Here is a 16,103-nt window from a genome sequence, read left to right as displayed (position 1 = left end):
GATGACTCTAAGTCTTAATCTGGATACATATTTAAAGTGGGAGCAATTAGCTAGAGTAGCTCCGTGCAGAGTATTGTAGACATAGAATATTTGCAAAATACATACGGCTCTGAATGTGGCAGATCCGTTGACTAAAATTCTCTCACAAGCAAAACATGATCACACCTTAGTACTCTTTGGGTGTTAATCACATAGTGATGTGAAATAGATTATTGACTCTAGTAAACCCTTTGGGTGTTGGTCACATGACGATGAGAACTATGGGTGTTAATCACATGGTGATGTGAATTATTGGTGTTAAATCACATGGCGATGTGAACTAGATTATTGACTCTAGTGCAAGTGGGAGACTCAAGGAAATATGCCCTAGAGGCAATAATAAAGTTATTATTTATTTCCAAATTTCATGATAAATATTTATTATTCATGCTAGAATTGTATTAACCGGAAACTTGATACATGTGTGAATACATAGACAAACATAGTGTCACTAGTATGCCTCTACTTGACTAGCTCTTTAATCAAAGATGGTTGAGTTTCCTAGCCATAGACATGAGTTGTAATTTGATTAATGGGATCACATCATTAGGAGAATGATGTGATTGACTTGACCTATTCCGTTAGCTTAGTACTTGATCGTTTAGTATGTTGCTATTGCTTTCTTCATGACTTATACATGTTCCTATGACTATGAGATTATGCAACTCCCGTTTACCGGAGGAACACTTTCTGTGCTACCAAACGTCACAACGTAACTGGGTGATTATAAAGGTGCTCTACAGGTGTCTCCGAAGGTACTTGTTGGGTTGGCGTATTTCGAGATTAGGATTTGTCACTCCGATTGTCGGAGAGGTATCTCTGGGCCCACTCAGTAATGCACATCACTATAAGCCTTGCAAGCATTGTAACTAATGAGTTAGTTGCGGGATGATGTATTACGGAACGAGTAAAGAGACTTGCCGGTAACGAGATTGAACTAGGTATTGAGATACCGACGATCGAATCTCGGGCAAGTAACATACCGATGCCAAAGGGAACAACGTATGTTGTTATGCGGTTTGACCGATAAAGATCTGCGTAGAATATGTGGGAGCCAATATGAGCATCCAGGTTCCGCTATTGGTTATTGACCGGAGACGTGTCTCGGTCATGTCTACATAGTTCTCGAACCCGTAGGGTCCGCACGCTTAAAGTTCGATGACGGTTATATTATGAGTTTATGTGTTTTGATGTACCGAAGGTAGTTCGGAGTCCCGGATGAGATCGGGGACATGACGAGTAGTCTCGAAATGGTCGAGACGTAAAGATCGATATATTGAACGACTACATTCGGACATCGGAAAGGTTCTGAATGATTCGGGTATTTTTCGGAGTACCGGAGAGTTACAGGAATTCGCCGGGGAGTATATGGGCCTTATTGGGCTTTAGGGGAAATAGAGAGGAGAGGCTGGGCGCCCCCCCAAGGCCTAGTCCTAATTGGACTAGGGGGAGGGGCTACGCCCCCTCCTTCCTTCTCTTCTCTCTCCCCTTTCCTTGACTCCTACTCCTACTACTTGGAAGGGGGGAATCCTACTCCTGGTTGGAGTAGGACTCCTCCTAGGGCGCGCCATAGAGAGGGCCGGCCCTCCCCCTCCTCCACTCCTTTATATACGGGGAGGGGGGCACCCCTTGGAGACACAACAATTGATCATTGATCTCTTAGCCGTGTGCGGTGCCCCCCTCCACCATAATCCACCTCGATAATATCGTAGCGGTGCTTAGGCGAAGCACTGCATCGGTAGAACATCATCATCGTCACCACGCCGTCGTGCTGACGAAACTCTCCCTCAAAGCTCGGCTCGATCAGAGTTCGAGGGACGTCATCGAGAAGAATGTGTGCTGAACTCGGAGGTGCCGTGCTTTCGGTACTTGATCGGTCGGATCGTGAAGACGTACGACTACATCAACCGCGTTGTGCTAACGCTTCCACTTTCGGTCTACGAGGGTACGTGGACAACACTCTCCCCTCTCGTTGCTATGCATCACCATGATCCTGTGTGTGCGTAGGAATTTTTTTTAAATTACTACGTTCCCCAACAAAACATTTCAAATTATGCTTGGCAGAAATATTTCCTGGTTTAGCATTTTCTGCACTGTGCACTTTTCTCAGCCCAATCAAAGAAAGAGCCCCACCAAGATTCAAATCTTTCAGTTGATCAATTCCACGACTTGTGTCACTATCAATGACATAATTGGTCAATGTCTGTAGATAACTTAGCTGACCTATATGTTGGGGAACGTAGTAATTTCAAAAAATTCCTACGCACACGCAAGATCATGGTGATGCATAGCAACGAGAGGGGAGAGTGTGTCCACGTATCCTCGTAGACCAAAAGCGGAAGCGTTAGCACAATGCGGTTGATATAGTCATACGTCTTCACGATCCAACCGATCAAGTACCAAACGTATGGCACCTCCGAGTTCACACGTTCAACTCGATGACGTCCCTCGAACTCCGATATAGCCGAGCTTTGAGGGAGAGTTCCGTCAGCACGACGGCGTGGTGACGATGATGATGTTCTACCGACGCAGGGCTTCGCCTAAGCACCGCTACGATATGACCGAGGTGGATTATGGTGGGGGGGGGGGCACCGCACACGGGTAAGAGATCCAAGGGATCAATTGTTGTGTCTCTAGGGGGTGCCTCCCTCCCCGTATATAAAGGAGTGGAGGAGGGGGAGGGGGCCGGCCACCCTTGGCGCGCCCCATGAGGAGTCCTACTCCCACCGGGAGTAGGAGCCCCCCTTCCATTTTGGAGTGGGAGAGGAGAGGGGGAAAGGAAAAGGGGGGGGGGGGGGCGCCGCCCCCCCTCCTTGTCCAATTCGGACTTGGGGGGTGGGGGAGGGGCGCGCGGCTGCCTCTTGGCCGCCTCTCCTCTTCCACCACTTGGGCCCATGAGGCCCAATAACCTCCGGGGGGCGGGGGGGGGGGGGGGTCCGGTAACCCTCCCGGTACTCCGGTATATATCCAATAACCCCCGGAACCATTCCGGTGTCCGAATATAGTCGTCCAATATATCAATCTTCATGTCTCGACCATTTCGAGACTCCTCGTCATGTCCGTGATCACATCCGGGACTCCGAACTACCTTGCTACATCAAAACACATAAACTCATAATATAACCGTCATCGAACTTTAAGCGTGTGGACCCTACGGGTTCGAGAACTATGTAGACATGACCGAGACACGTCTTCGGTCAATAACCAATAGCGGAATCTGGATGCTCATATTGGCTCCCACATATTCTATGAAGATCTTTATCGGTCAAAACCGCATAACAACATACGTTGTTCCCTTTGTCATCGGCATGTTACTTGTCCGAGATTCGATCGTCGGTATCTCAATACCTAGTTCAATCTCGTTACCGGCAAGTCTCTTTACTCGTTCCGTAATACATCATCTCACAACTAACTCATTAGTTGCAATTCTTGCAAGGCTTATAGTGATGTGCATTACCGAGTGGGCCCAGAGATACCTCTCCGACAATCGGAGTGACAAATCCTAATCTCGAAATACGCCAACCCAACAAGTACCTTCGGAGACACCTGTAGAGCACCTTTATAATCACCCAGTTACGTTGTGACGTTTGGTAGCACATAAAGTGTTCCTCCGGTAAACGGGAGTTGCATAATCTCATAGTCATAGGAACATGTATAAGTCATGAAGAAAGCAATAGCAACGTACTAAATGATCAAGTGCTAAGCTAACGGAATGGGTCAAGTCAATCACATCATTCTCCTAATGATGTGATCCCGTTAATCAAATGACAACTCATGTCTATGGTCAGGAAACGTAACCATCTTCGATTAACGAGCTAGTCAAGTAGAGGCATACTAGTGACACTCTGTTTGTCTATGTATTCACACATGTATTATGTTTCCGGTTAATACAATTCTAGCATGAATAATAAACATTTATCATGATATCAGGAAATAAATAATAACTTTGTTATTGCCTCTAGGGCATATTTCCTTCAGTCTCCCACTTGCACTAGAGTCAATAATCTGGATTACACAGTAATGATTCTAACACCCATGGAGTCTTGGTGCTGATCATGTTTTGCCGGTGGAAGAGGCTTAGTCAACGGGTCTGCAACATTCAGATCCGTATGTATCTTGCAAATATCTATGTCTCCCACCTGGACTTGATCCCGGATGGAGTTGAAGCGTCACTTGATGTGCTTGGTTCTTTTGTGAAATCTGGATTCCTTTGCCAAAGCAATTGCACCAGTATTGTTACAAAAGATTTTCATTGGACCCGATGCACTAGGTATGACACCTAGATCGGATATGAACTCCTTCATCCAGACTCCTCCATTTGCTGCTTCCGAAGCAGCTATGTACTCCGCTTCACATCTAGATCCCGCTACGACGCTTTGTTTAGAACTGCACCAACTGACAGCTCCACCATTCAATATAAACACGTATCCGGTTTGCGATTTAGAATCGTCCGGATCAGTGTCAAAGCTTGCATCGACGTAACCATTTACGATGAGCTCTTTGTCACCTCCATAAACGAGAAACATATCCTTAGTCCTTCTCAAGTATTTCAGGATGTTCTTGACCGCTGTCCAGTGATCCACTCCTGGATTACTTTGGTACCTCCCTGCTAAACTAATAGCAAGGCACACATCAGGTCTGGTACACACCATTGCATACATGATAGAGCCTATGGCTGAAGCATAGGGAACATCTTTCATTTTCTCTCTATCTTCTGCAGTGGTCGGGCATTGAGTCTTACTCAACTTCACACCTTGTAACACAGGCAAGAACCCTTTCTTTGCTTGATCCATTTTGAACTTCTTCAAAACTTTGTCAAGGTATGTGCTTTGTGAAAGTCCTATTAAGCGTCTTGATCTATCTCTATAGATCTTGATGCCCAATATATAAGCAGCTTCACCGAGGTCCTTCATTGAAAAACTCTTATTCAAATATCCCTTTATGCTATCCAGAAATTCTATATCATTTCCGATCAACAATATGTCATCCACATATAATATCAGAAATGCTACAGAGCTCCCACTCACTTTCTTGTAAATGCAGGCTTCTCCAAAAGTCTGTATAAAACCATATGCTTTGATCACACTATCAAAACGTTTATTCCAACTCCGAGAGGCTTGCACCAGTCCATAAATGGATCGCTGGAGCTTGCACATTTTGTTAGCTCCCTTTGGATCGACAAAACCTTCTGGTTGCATCATATACAACTCTTCTTCCAGAAATCCATTCAGGAATGCAGTTTTGACATCCATTTGCCAAATTTCATAATCATAAAATGCGGCAATTGCTAACATGATTCGGACAGACTTAAGCATCGCTACGGGTGAGAAAGTCTCATCGCAGTCAACCCCTTGAACTTGTCGAAAACCTTTTGCAACAAGTCGAGCTTTATAGATAGTAACATTACCGTCAGCGTCAGTCTTCTTCTTGAAGATCCATTTATTCTCGATGGCTTGCCGATTATCGGGCAAGTCAACCAAAGTCCATACTTTGTTCTCATACATGAATCCCATCTCAGATTTCATGGCCTCAAGCCATTTTGCAGAATCTGGGCTCACCATCGCTTCTTCATAGTTCGTAGGTTCGTCATGGTCTAGTAACATAACCTCCAGAACAGGATTACCGTACCACTCTGTCGCGGATCTTACTCTGGTTGACCTACGAGGTTCAGTAACAACTTGATCTGAAGTTTCATGATCATCATCATTAACTTCCTCACTAATTGGTGTAGACGTCACAGGAACCAGTTTCTGTGATGAACTATTTTCCAATAAGGGAGCAGGTACTGTTACCTCATGAAGTTCTACTTTCCTCCCACTCACTTCTTTCGAGAGAAACTCCTTCTCTAGAAAGGATCCATTCTTTGCAATGAATTGTCTTGCCTTCGGATCTGTGATAGAAGGTGTACCCAACAGTTTCCTTTGGGTATCCTATGAAGACACATTTCTTCGATTTGGGTTCGAGCTTATCAGGATGAAGCTTTTTCACATAAGCATCGCAACCCCAAACTTTAAGAAATGACAACTTTGGTTTCTTGCCAAACCACAGTTCATAAGGCGTCGTCTCAATGGATTTTGATGGTGCCCTATTTAAGGTGAATGCGGCCGTCTCTAAAGCATAACCCCAAAACGATAGCGGTAAATCAGTAAGAGACATCATAGATCGCACCATATCTAGTAAAGTACGATTACGACGTTCGGACACACCATTACGCTGTGGTGTTCCGGGTGGCGTGAGTTGCAAAACTATTCCGCATTGTTTCAAATGTAGACCAAACTCGTAACTCAAATATTCTCTTCCATGATGAGATCGTAGAAACTTTATTTTCTTGTTACGATGATTTTCAACTTCACTCTGAAATTCTTTGAACTTTTCAAATGTTTCAGACTTATGTTTCATTAAGTAGATATACCCATATCTGCTTAAATCTTCTGTGAAGGTGAGAAAATAACGGTACCCGCCGCGAGCCTCAATATTCATTGGACCACATACATCAGTATGTATGATCTCCAATAAATCAGTTGCTCGCTCCATAGTTTCGGAGAACGGCGTTTTAGTCATCTTGCCCGTGAGGCATGGTTCACAAGTACCAAGTGATTCATAATCAAGGATTTCAAAAGTCCATCAGTATGGAGTTTCTTCATGCGCTTTACACCAATATGACCCAAACGGCAGTGCCACAAATAAGTTGCACTATCATTATCAACTCTGCATCTTTTGGCTTCAACATTATGAATATGTGTATCACTACTATCGAGATTCATCAAAAATAGACCACTCTTCAAGGGTGCATGACCATAAAAGATATTACTCATATAAATAGAACAACCATTATTCTCTGATTTAAATGAATAACCGTCTCGCATCAAACAAGATCCAGATATAATCTTCATGCTCAACGCTGGCACCAAATAACAATTATTTAGGTCTAATACTAATTCCGAAGCTAGATGTAGAGGTAGCATGCCGACGACGATCACATCGACTTTGGAACCGTTTGCCACGCGCATCGTCACCTCGTCCTTAGCCAGTGTCCGCTTAATCTATAGTCCCTGTTTCGAGTTGCAAATATTAGCAATAGAACCAGTATCAAATACCCAGGTGCTACTGCGAGCTCTGGTAAGGTACACATCAATAACATGTATATCACATATACCTTTGTTCACCTTGCCATCCTTCTTATCCGCCAAATACTTGGGGCAGTTCCGCTTCCAGTGACCAGTCTGCTTGCAGTAGAAGCACTCAGTCTCAGGCTTAGGTCCAGACTTGGGTTTCTTCTTTTGAGCAGCAACTTGTTTGCTGTTCTTCTTGAAGTTCCCCTTCTTCTTCCCTTTGCCCTTTTTCTTGAAACTGGTGGTCTTATTGACCATCAACACTTGATGCTCCTTCTTGATTTCTACCTCCGCAGCCTTTAGCATTGCGAAGAGCTCGGGAATCGTCTTATCCATCCCTTGCATGTTATAGTTCATCACGAAGCTCTTGTAGCTTGGTGGCAATGATTGAAGAATTCTGTCAATGACGCTATCATCCGGAAGATTAACTCCCAGTTGAATCAAGTGATTGTTATACCCAGACATTCTGAGTATATGCTCACTGACAGAACTATTCTCCTCCATCTTGCAGCTGTAGAACTTATTGGAGACTTCATATCTCTCAATCCGGGCATTTGCTTGAAATATTAACTTCAACTCCTGGAACATCTCATATGCTCCATGACGTTCAAAACGTCGTTGAAGTCCCGGTTCTAAGCCGCAAAGCATGGCACACTGAACTATCGAGTAGTCATCAGCTTTGCTCTGCCAGACGTTCATAACATCTGGTGTTGCTCCTGCAGCAGGTTTGGCACCTAGCGGTGCTTCCAGGACGTAATTCTTCTGTGCAGCAATGAGGATAATCCTCAAGTTACAAACCCAGTCCACGCAATTGCTACCATCATCTTTCAACTTTGTTTCTCAAGGAACGCATTAAAATTCAACGGAACAACAGCACGAGCCATCTATCTACAACAAACATAGACATGCAAAATACTATCAGGTACTAAGTTCATGATAAATTTAAGTTCAATTAATCATATTACTTAAGAACTCCCACTTAGATAGACATCCCTCTAATCATATAAGTGATCACGTGATCCAGATAACCGATCATCACGTGAAATGGAGTAGTTTTCAATGGTGAACATCACTATGTTGATCATATCTACTATATGATTCACGCTCGACCTTTCGGTCTCAGTGTTCCGAGGCCATATCTGCATATGCTAGGCTCGTCAAGTTTAACCTGAGTATTCTGCGTGTGCAAAACTGGCTTGCACCCGTTGTAGATGAACGTAGAGCTTATCACACCCGATCATCGCGTGGTGTCTGGGCACGACGAACTTTGGCACCGGTGCATACTCAGGGAGAACACTTTTTCTTGAAATTTAGTGAGAGATCATCTTATAATGCTACCGTCAATCAAAGCAAAATAAGATGCATAAAAGATAAACAACACACGCAATCAATATAAGTGATATGATATAGCCATCATTATCTTGTGCTTGTGATCTCCATCTCCGAAGCACCGTCATGATCACCATCGTCACCGGCGCGACACCTTGATCTCCATCGTAGCATCGTTGTCGTCTCGCCAACTATTGCTTCTACGACTATCGCTACCGCTTAGTGATAAAGTAAATCAATTACAGGGCGATTGCATTGCATACAATAAAGCGACAACCATATGGCTCCTGCCAGTTGCCGATAACTCGGTTACAAAACATGATCATCTCATACAATAAAATATAGCATCATGCCTTGACCATATCACATCACAACATGCCCTGCAAAAACAAGTTAGACGTCCTCTAATTTGTTGTTGCAAGTTTTACGTGGCTGCTACGGGCTGAGCAAGAACCGTTCGTACCTACGCATCAAAACCACAACGATAGTTCGTCAAGTTAGTGCTGTTTTAACCTTCTCAAGGACCGGGCGTAGCCACACTCGGTTCAACTAAAGTTAGAGAAACTGACACCCGCTAGTCACCTGTGTGCATAGCACGGCGGTAAAACCAGTCTCGCGTAAGCGTATGCGTAATGTCGGTCCGGGCCGCTTCATCCAACAATACTGCCGAACCAAAGTATGACATGCTGGTAAGCAGTATGACTTGTATCGCCCACAACTCACTTGTGTTCTACTCGTGCATATAACATCTACGCATAAAACCTGGCTCGGATGCCACTGTTGGGGAATGTAATAATTTCAAAAAAAATTCCTACGCACACGCAAGATCATGGTTATGCATAGTAACGAGAGGGGAGAGTGTGTCCACGTACCCTCGTAGACCGAAAGCGGAAGCGTTAGCACAACGCGGTTGATGTAGTCGTACGTCTTCACGATCTGACTGATCAAGTACCGAACGCACGACACCTCCGAGTTCAGCACACGTTCAACTCGATGACGTCCCTCGAACTCCGATCCAGTCGAGCTTTGAGGGAGAGTTCCGTCAGCACGACGGCGTGGTGACGGTGATGATGTTCTACCGACACAGGGCTTCGCCTAAACACCACTACGATATGACCGAGGTGGATTATGGTGGAGGGGGGCACCGCACACGGCTAAGAGATCCAAGGGATCAATTGTTGTGTCTCTAGGGGGTGCCTCCCTCCCCGTATATAAAGGAGTGGAGGAGGGGGAGGGGGCCGGCCACCCTTGGCGCGCCCCATGAGGAGTCCTACTCCCACCGGGAGTAGGACTCCCCCCTTCCATGTTGGAGTAGGAGAGGAGAGGGAAGGAGAGAGAGGGGGAAAGGAAGGGGGGGGGGGGCGCCGGCCCCCTCCTTGTCCAATTCGGACTTGGGGGGGGGGGAGGGTTGTGCGGCTGCCCCTTGGCCGCCTCTCCTCTTCCACCACTTGGGCCCATGAGGCCGAATAACCTCCAGGGGGTGGGGGGTTCCGGTAACCCCCCCGGTACTCCGGTATATATCCGATAACCCCCGGAACCATTCCGGTGTCCGAATATAGTCGTCCAATATATCAATCTTCATGTCTCGACCATTTCGAGACTCCTCGTCATGTCCGTGATCACATCCGGGACTTCGAACTACCTTCACTATATCAAAACACATAAACTCATAATATAACCGTCATCAAACTTTAAGCGTGCGGACCCTACGGGTTCGAGAACTATGTAGACATGATCGAGACACGTCTCCGGTCAATAACCAATAGCGGAACCTGGATGCTCATATTGGCTCCAAAATATTCTACAAAGATCTTTATCGGTCAAAACCACATAACAACATACGTTGTTCCCTTTGTCATCGGTATGTTACTTGCCCGAGATTCGTTCGTCGGTATCTCAATACCTAGTTCAATCTCGTTACCGGCAAGTCTCTTTACTCGTTCCGTAATACATCATCCCGCAACTAACTCATTAGTTGCAATGCTTGCAAGGCTTATAGTGATGTGCATTACCGAGTGGGCCCAGAGATACCTCGTCGACAATCGGAGTGACAAATCCTAATCTCGAAATACGCCAACCCAACAAGTACCTTCGGAGACACCTGTAGAGCACCTTTATAATCACCCAGTTACGTTGTGACGTTTGGTAGCACAGAAAGTGTTCCTCCGGTAAACGGGAGTTGCATAATCTCATAGTCATAGGAACATGTATAAGTCATGAAGAAAGCAATAGCAACATACTAAACGATCAAGTGCTAAGCTAACGGAATGGGTCAAGTCAATCACATCATTCTCCTATAATGATGTGATCCCGTTAATCAAATGACAACTCATGTCTATGGTCAGGAAACATAACCATCTTCGATTAAGAAGCTAGTTAAGTAGAGGCATACTAGTGACACTCTGTTTGTCTATGTATTCACACATGTATTATGTTTCCGGTTAATACAATTCTAGCATGAATAATAAACATTTATCATGATATAAGGAAATAAATAATAACTTTATTATTGCCTCTAGGGCATATTTCCTTCACAATACCCTTTGGCATGTGCTTCAAATAATAACACCCAATGAGGAAGACGTGCCGAAGACTGCTCATGCATCTCATCCCTTCCGGTAATTTCTTGAGATTTTCACAACCAATGAGCTTTAGAGTTTGCAAGCTATACAACATGGAAGTGGCTTTTGGCAGTGCATCTATAAGAGAATAAGAACAATCTAGATAGCGAAGACCTTCAATGCTCGTAAGGACATGAATTTTGACTCTGTTAATCAGAGGAGTTCCAAACCACTCCCTTTGGAATATTATTGTGCGGGGAGCTATAATATCCTTCATGGCTGCTCTAGTATTATTGATAGAAACAAGTGACAAATGTCGAACATCACGTAGTAATAAACTAGCATGTGTGGATCCTTGCATAATTTCATTAGGTGAGTACTTTTGAAGAACTGTGCAATCATTTCCGCTTACGGACTCAGCAAGATCATGCATGAGATCATGCATCTTGCATGTAGTTGGTCCGTGGATGTACTCATCTCGAAACACGGAGAGCAGATTCTCTTGAGTTTTCACATCTTGGAGGAAACATCTCCAAACCAAGACTTCAAAAATTTGTTGGCCCCTTGTTTCTGATGCAATGAAGTCATTGGTAAGCCATAAGTGGATCACCATGTCTTTATCGAGCATGCTACCCTTCGGGAAAATAGCACAGAAGGAAAAACATATTTTTGCTTCGGGTGACAAGTGATCGTAGCTTAGCTGTAATGCAGGTATACACCCAGTTCTGAGGATCTCATTCTTCCAGACATCACTATCCAGAACAGGAAACCACTCATTATGATGCTCCATACGAAGTAAAGCTGCAATGGTCTTGATAGCAAGAGGCAACCCCTTACACTTCTGGACAATATTCCTAGCCATTAAAATCAATTCATCTTGCTTTTCCACTTCCCCTACAAATGCATTCCTGTGGAAAAGCTCCCATGATTGATCCTCATTCAGAAGTGATATCTGATGTGAACGAATTGTTCCCATGACAGAAGCAACTTGATTGCCGCGGCTTGTCACAATTATAGCACTACCTGAGCCAGCATCTGAGCATAGTAATAATCTCAGATCATCCCACTTTTGTCTATCTTCATTCCAAACATCGTCCAGAACTAGGAGGTACCTTTTCTTGCCCAACACTTGGCTAAGTTCCTTTTGCAGTGCCTCCATCTTAGTCAATTCACACTTCTTCATCGTGGCCATTTCTATAATAGATCAAATTATTTCTTCAACGACGAACTGGTCAGAGACATAGATCCATATGACCAACTCAAAATGATGCATCACTCTCTGATCATTGTGCACAAGTTGAGCAAGGGTGGTCTTGCCAATCCCCCCATGCCAACTATTGGGAGCACCATGACATTATTGTTGTCACATTGGTTCTCGAGCAATATCTTCACCACCTGTTCCTTCTCATCTAGTTTGCTGACAATCTCTGATTCATCAACACGAGAGTGTGTTTGCGGGTGTTCAATGCTTGGTGTCTCGGTATGCGTAAGGAAGTGAAAATTGTTCATCTCCACAACCAGCTCATCTATCTTTTCAAGGACATCCTTCATCCTCCTACTCATGGAAAGACGGAAAACGATGGGACTATCGACTGTGAAGTAGCTTAGCACCTGAAATGAAAACAGGTAAAAAGAATAAGGCGATGCGGGTGCGACATGGTTAGAAATTGCAATGCAGATTAAGCCCATGTAGAACGGTGTGGTGAGACAGAGTATATGTAACTTCTCTCTGACAAGAGTATATATGTAACTTGAAAGAAGAACAACACACCATACTTGCTTATGCAGTATTATGCTTTTAATTAATACCAAAATCAAATATGCCCCATTGTATGAACTATATGATGACATTCAATTGCAACATGCGCTTTGAATGAACATATATAGTGGCGGGCGGTGGTGGACACTGGACTGTGGGAAGGTGGTCGATGACGAACCTTGCGCGTCGTGGGCATGGAGCGGCGGGTCTGTGCGCGGCGGCGCAGCGCCTCGTAGCGGAAGTTGTCGAGGACGTCGTCGGCCTGGTAGGCGGCCGTCTTGAGGTCGCTGACCCACTCGCGGACGGCGGGGTTGGTGCGGCTCTTCGCCTCGGCGTCCAGCAGGATGTGCTGGACGGCCGCGAGGTGGCGCTCCAGCTTCCGGTGGGCCGCGTGCAGCCCCACGCCCGCAGCAGCTCGCCCACCAGCACGTCGCCCACCTTGGCTGCCACGCTGCTCAGCAGCGGCATCAGCAGGGAGCCCATGGCGTCGGTCTGCTCAGGCGCCGGTGAGATCAATCGGCTCTCCGGTGTCGGTGAGGCAGCAGACGAGGACACCAAGAATGTGCGAAAGAACCAATATCAAAACCCACCTGAAGGAATCAGAAGGTGCACCGTGGTTGCAAGAGGATGCTTTGCTTGTGAGCGAGGAAAGGGAAGATGCTTTGGTTAGCTTTTGCTCTTTGCTAGTCCGGTCTGCCTAGTCACGCAACTGCACGATAAAAAACAAACAAAAAAGAATCACATTTCATCTTTGAGGAGTACTAGTAATACACATGCTTTGAGGCCCACGTGCTGAGGGTACCCAAGTTGAATAAAAACAATGATGTGGATACCTTTTTTTGCTCTTGCAAATCAGAAGTTCCTTTGCAGTGAATGAGCAGGTTCTTCAGAAATTCACATTAAATCAGCATCAGTTTAATAAAAAAAAATAGGTGGCTGCGCACAGGGAGTTTCTAATAATGTTATTAGTTCAGTGCTCATTTGATCTTTGGTCCAAGAACAAGAGGCAAAGATCTTAGTACGAGAAATTCCACATTTTGGCCCAACAGGCAATCTTTTTACAGACAACAGTTCACAGGAATACAACCAATGCTACCGTCAGCTTGTCGTCATGTTTACAAATGCTACTGATCAAAGCAGGCAGATCGATCCTAAACGCAAACAGGAAGTTCATACAAGAAAGAGCTGAGCTGAAAAGCAGTCTTCTGTAATGTGGCAAAAAGTATTTTCCGGTAAGGCAAAAATCCATAGCTGACCTGACAGGTCTAATTGCTTACACTCAAAAGTTCCAAGAGAATAAACAAGAGAGAAAATCAGCTGTGATGTTCCATCGATACGTTGGCTTGTATTTTCAGACATCTTAGTGTTGATGAATACACATCTCTGGGATGCCGTTAGTAGGAACTGGTTGCATTTAGATCACGCAAGACTCTGGAATTGCAGGAAACGGGATGCCTTCTCAGGTCCCGGTTGCGTGTTAATGTAGATGGGAAGAGCCCCCATCGTGGCGTTATTGTTGTCTAAGGCAAGTTGATGAGCAGATCAAAGATTTTTGGATGCACTAGGAACATGCAAAATATTGTTAAGAGAAAGAGAATTATGAGGGGTGTGCAAAGTAGAATGACCAACATGTGTCATTGCCATACCATTTCCATTTGCCGTATGGACTTGATCACGTCCATTGTAATTTTCCTCGAGTGGTCAATTTGTGTAATTCTCCGGTGATGTGATTTGTTGCTCCTGTATCAACATACCAGTTTGTATCCACTCCATAAGATGCCCATACCAGTTTGTATCCACTCCTGTATCATCCTTGTCATCCGAGTGAGAGTCATCATCATCACCATTGTCAGAATACCTCGACCAACAATCACTTGCTGGTACCCATATTTTTTGCATATCTGACATGTAATATCCTGGCGAGGGGAAGGTATGCGACCACGGACACGACCACGACCATGACCATCTCTCTGTGGATTACGACCGTGTGTTGGATTGGATGTGTCTGCTGCGGACGACAACGGTATTGCCCATATCCACCACGAGAGTTTTGCCGATAATTATTATTGAAGGAACGTCCTCGTGTAGCAGCATTAGCGGAAGACTAAAAACCCCCAACGGTTTGATCTGACTCGGCAAGCATTTGCTGCCTGTAATCATATGCCATAAGCTGTGCACAAACATCAGCAAGAGTGGTGGTAGGAACAGCGCTAATAGAGGCAACCACAGAGTTATATTCTCCATCAAGACAAGCAAGGATATACTCCTTTAGTTCATCATCATCAATTAGCCGACCAGCTGCAGCAAGTTCTGAAGCAAAACTTTTCATCAAAGCAATATCTGCAGGCATATCACGCTTCTTTGTATTCACAAGTTTTCCACGCAACATATTGATGCGTGCCTTGGATTGTGAGGCAAACGAGGCTTCAATTGCAGCCCAGATTTCAGCAGCATGTGTTGGGGAACGCAGTAATTTAAAAAAAATTCCTACACACGCAAGATCTATCTAGATGTTGCATAGCAACGAGAGGGGAGAGTGTTGTCCACGTACCCTCGTAGACTGAAAGCGGAAGCGTTATGACAACGCGGTTGATGTAGTCGTACGTCTTCACGATCCGACCGATCCTAGTACCGAAAGTACGGCACCTCCGCGATCTGCACACGTTCAGCTCGGTGACGTCCCACAAACTCTAGATCCAGCTGAGGTCGAGGGAGAGTTTTGTCAGCACGACAGCGTGATGACGGTGATGATGAAGTTATCGACGCAGGGCTTCGCCTAAGCACAACAACGATATGACCGAGGTGAAAATCTGTGGAGGGGGGCACCGCACACGGCTAAACAATCAACTTGTGTGTTCCAGGGTGCCCCCTTCCCACGTATATAAAGGAGGGAGGGGGAGGCCGGCCGGACCTCCTTGGGGCGCCCCTAAGAGGGGAATCCTACTAGGACTCCAAGTCCTAGTAGGTTTCCACCAAAAGGGAGAGAGGGGGAAGGAAGGAGAGGGAGAGGGAAAGGAAAAGGGGGGCGCCGCCCCCCTTCCTAGTCCAATTCGGACTCAAGGGGGAGGGGGGCGCGGCCTGCCCTGGCCGCCCCTCTCTCTCTCCACTAAGGCCCATCGAGGCCCATTAGTTCCCCCGGGGTTTCTGATAACCCTCCGGCACTCCGGTTTTATCCGAAACTTCTCCGGAACACTTCCGGTGTCCGAACATATCCCTCCAATATATCAATGTTTATGTCTCGACCATTTCGAGACTCCCCGTCATGTACGTAATCACATCGGGGACTCCGAACTACCTTCGGTG

The 16,103-nt window shown here is 45.4% G+C and overlaps 1 non-coding gene across 1 annotated transcript; it reads right to left on the bottom strand.

Moving 5' to 3' along the window:
• Positions 1 to 14,954: 14,954 nt before the first annotated feature.
• LOC120970117 (small nucleolar RNA Z247) lies at positions 14,955 to 15,090 on the bottom strand. The gene has a single exon (XR_005764863.1). It is a non-coding gene; the product is annotated as a small nucleolar RNA Z247 (small nucleolar RNA).
• Positions 15,091 to 16,103: the final 1,013 nt, after the last annotated feature.

Source organism: Aegilops tauschii, chromosome 7 (assembly GCF_002575655.3).
Source record: "Aegilops tauschii subsp. strangulata cultivar AL8/78 chromosome 7, Aet v6.0, whole genome shotgun sequence".
NCBI classification, from domain to species: Eukaryota; Viridiplantae; Streptophyta; class Magnoliopsida; order Poales; family Poaceae; genus Aegilops; species Aegilops tauschii.
This window is presented reverse-complemented; position numbering and strand designations above follow the sequence as displayed.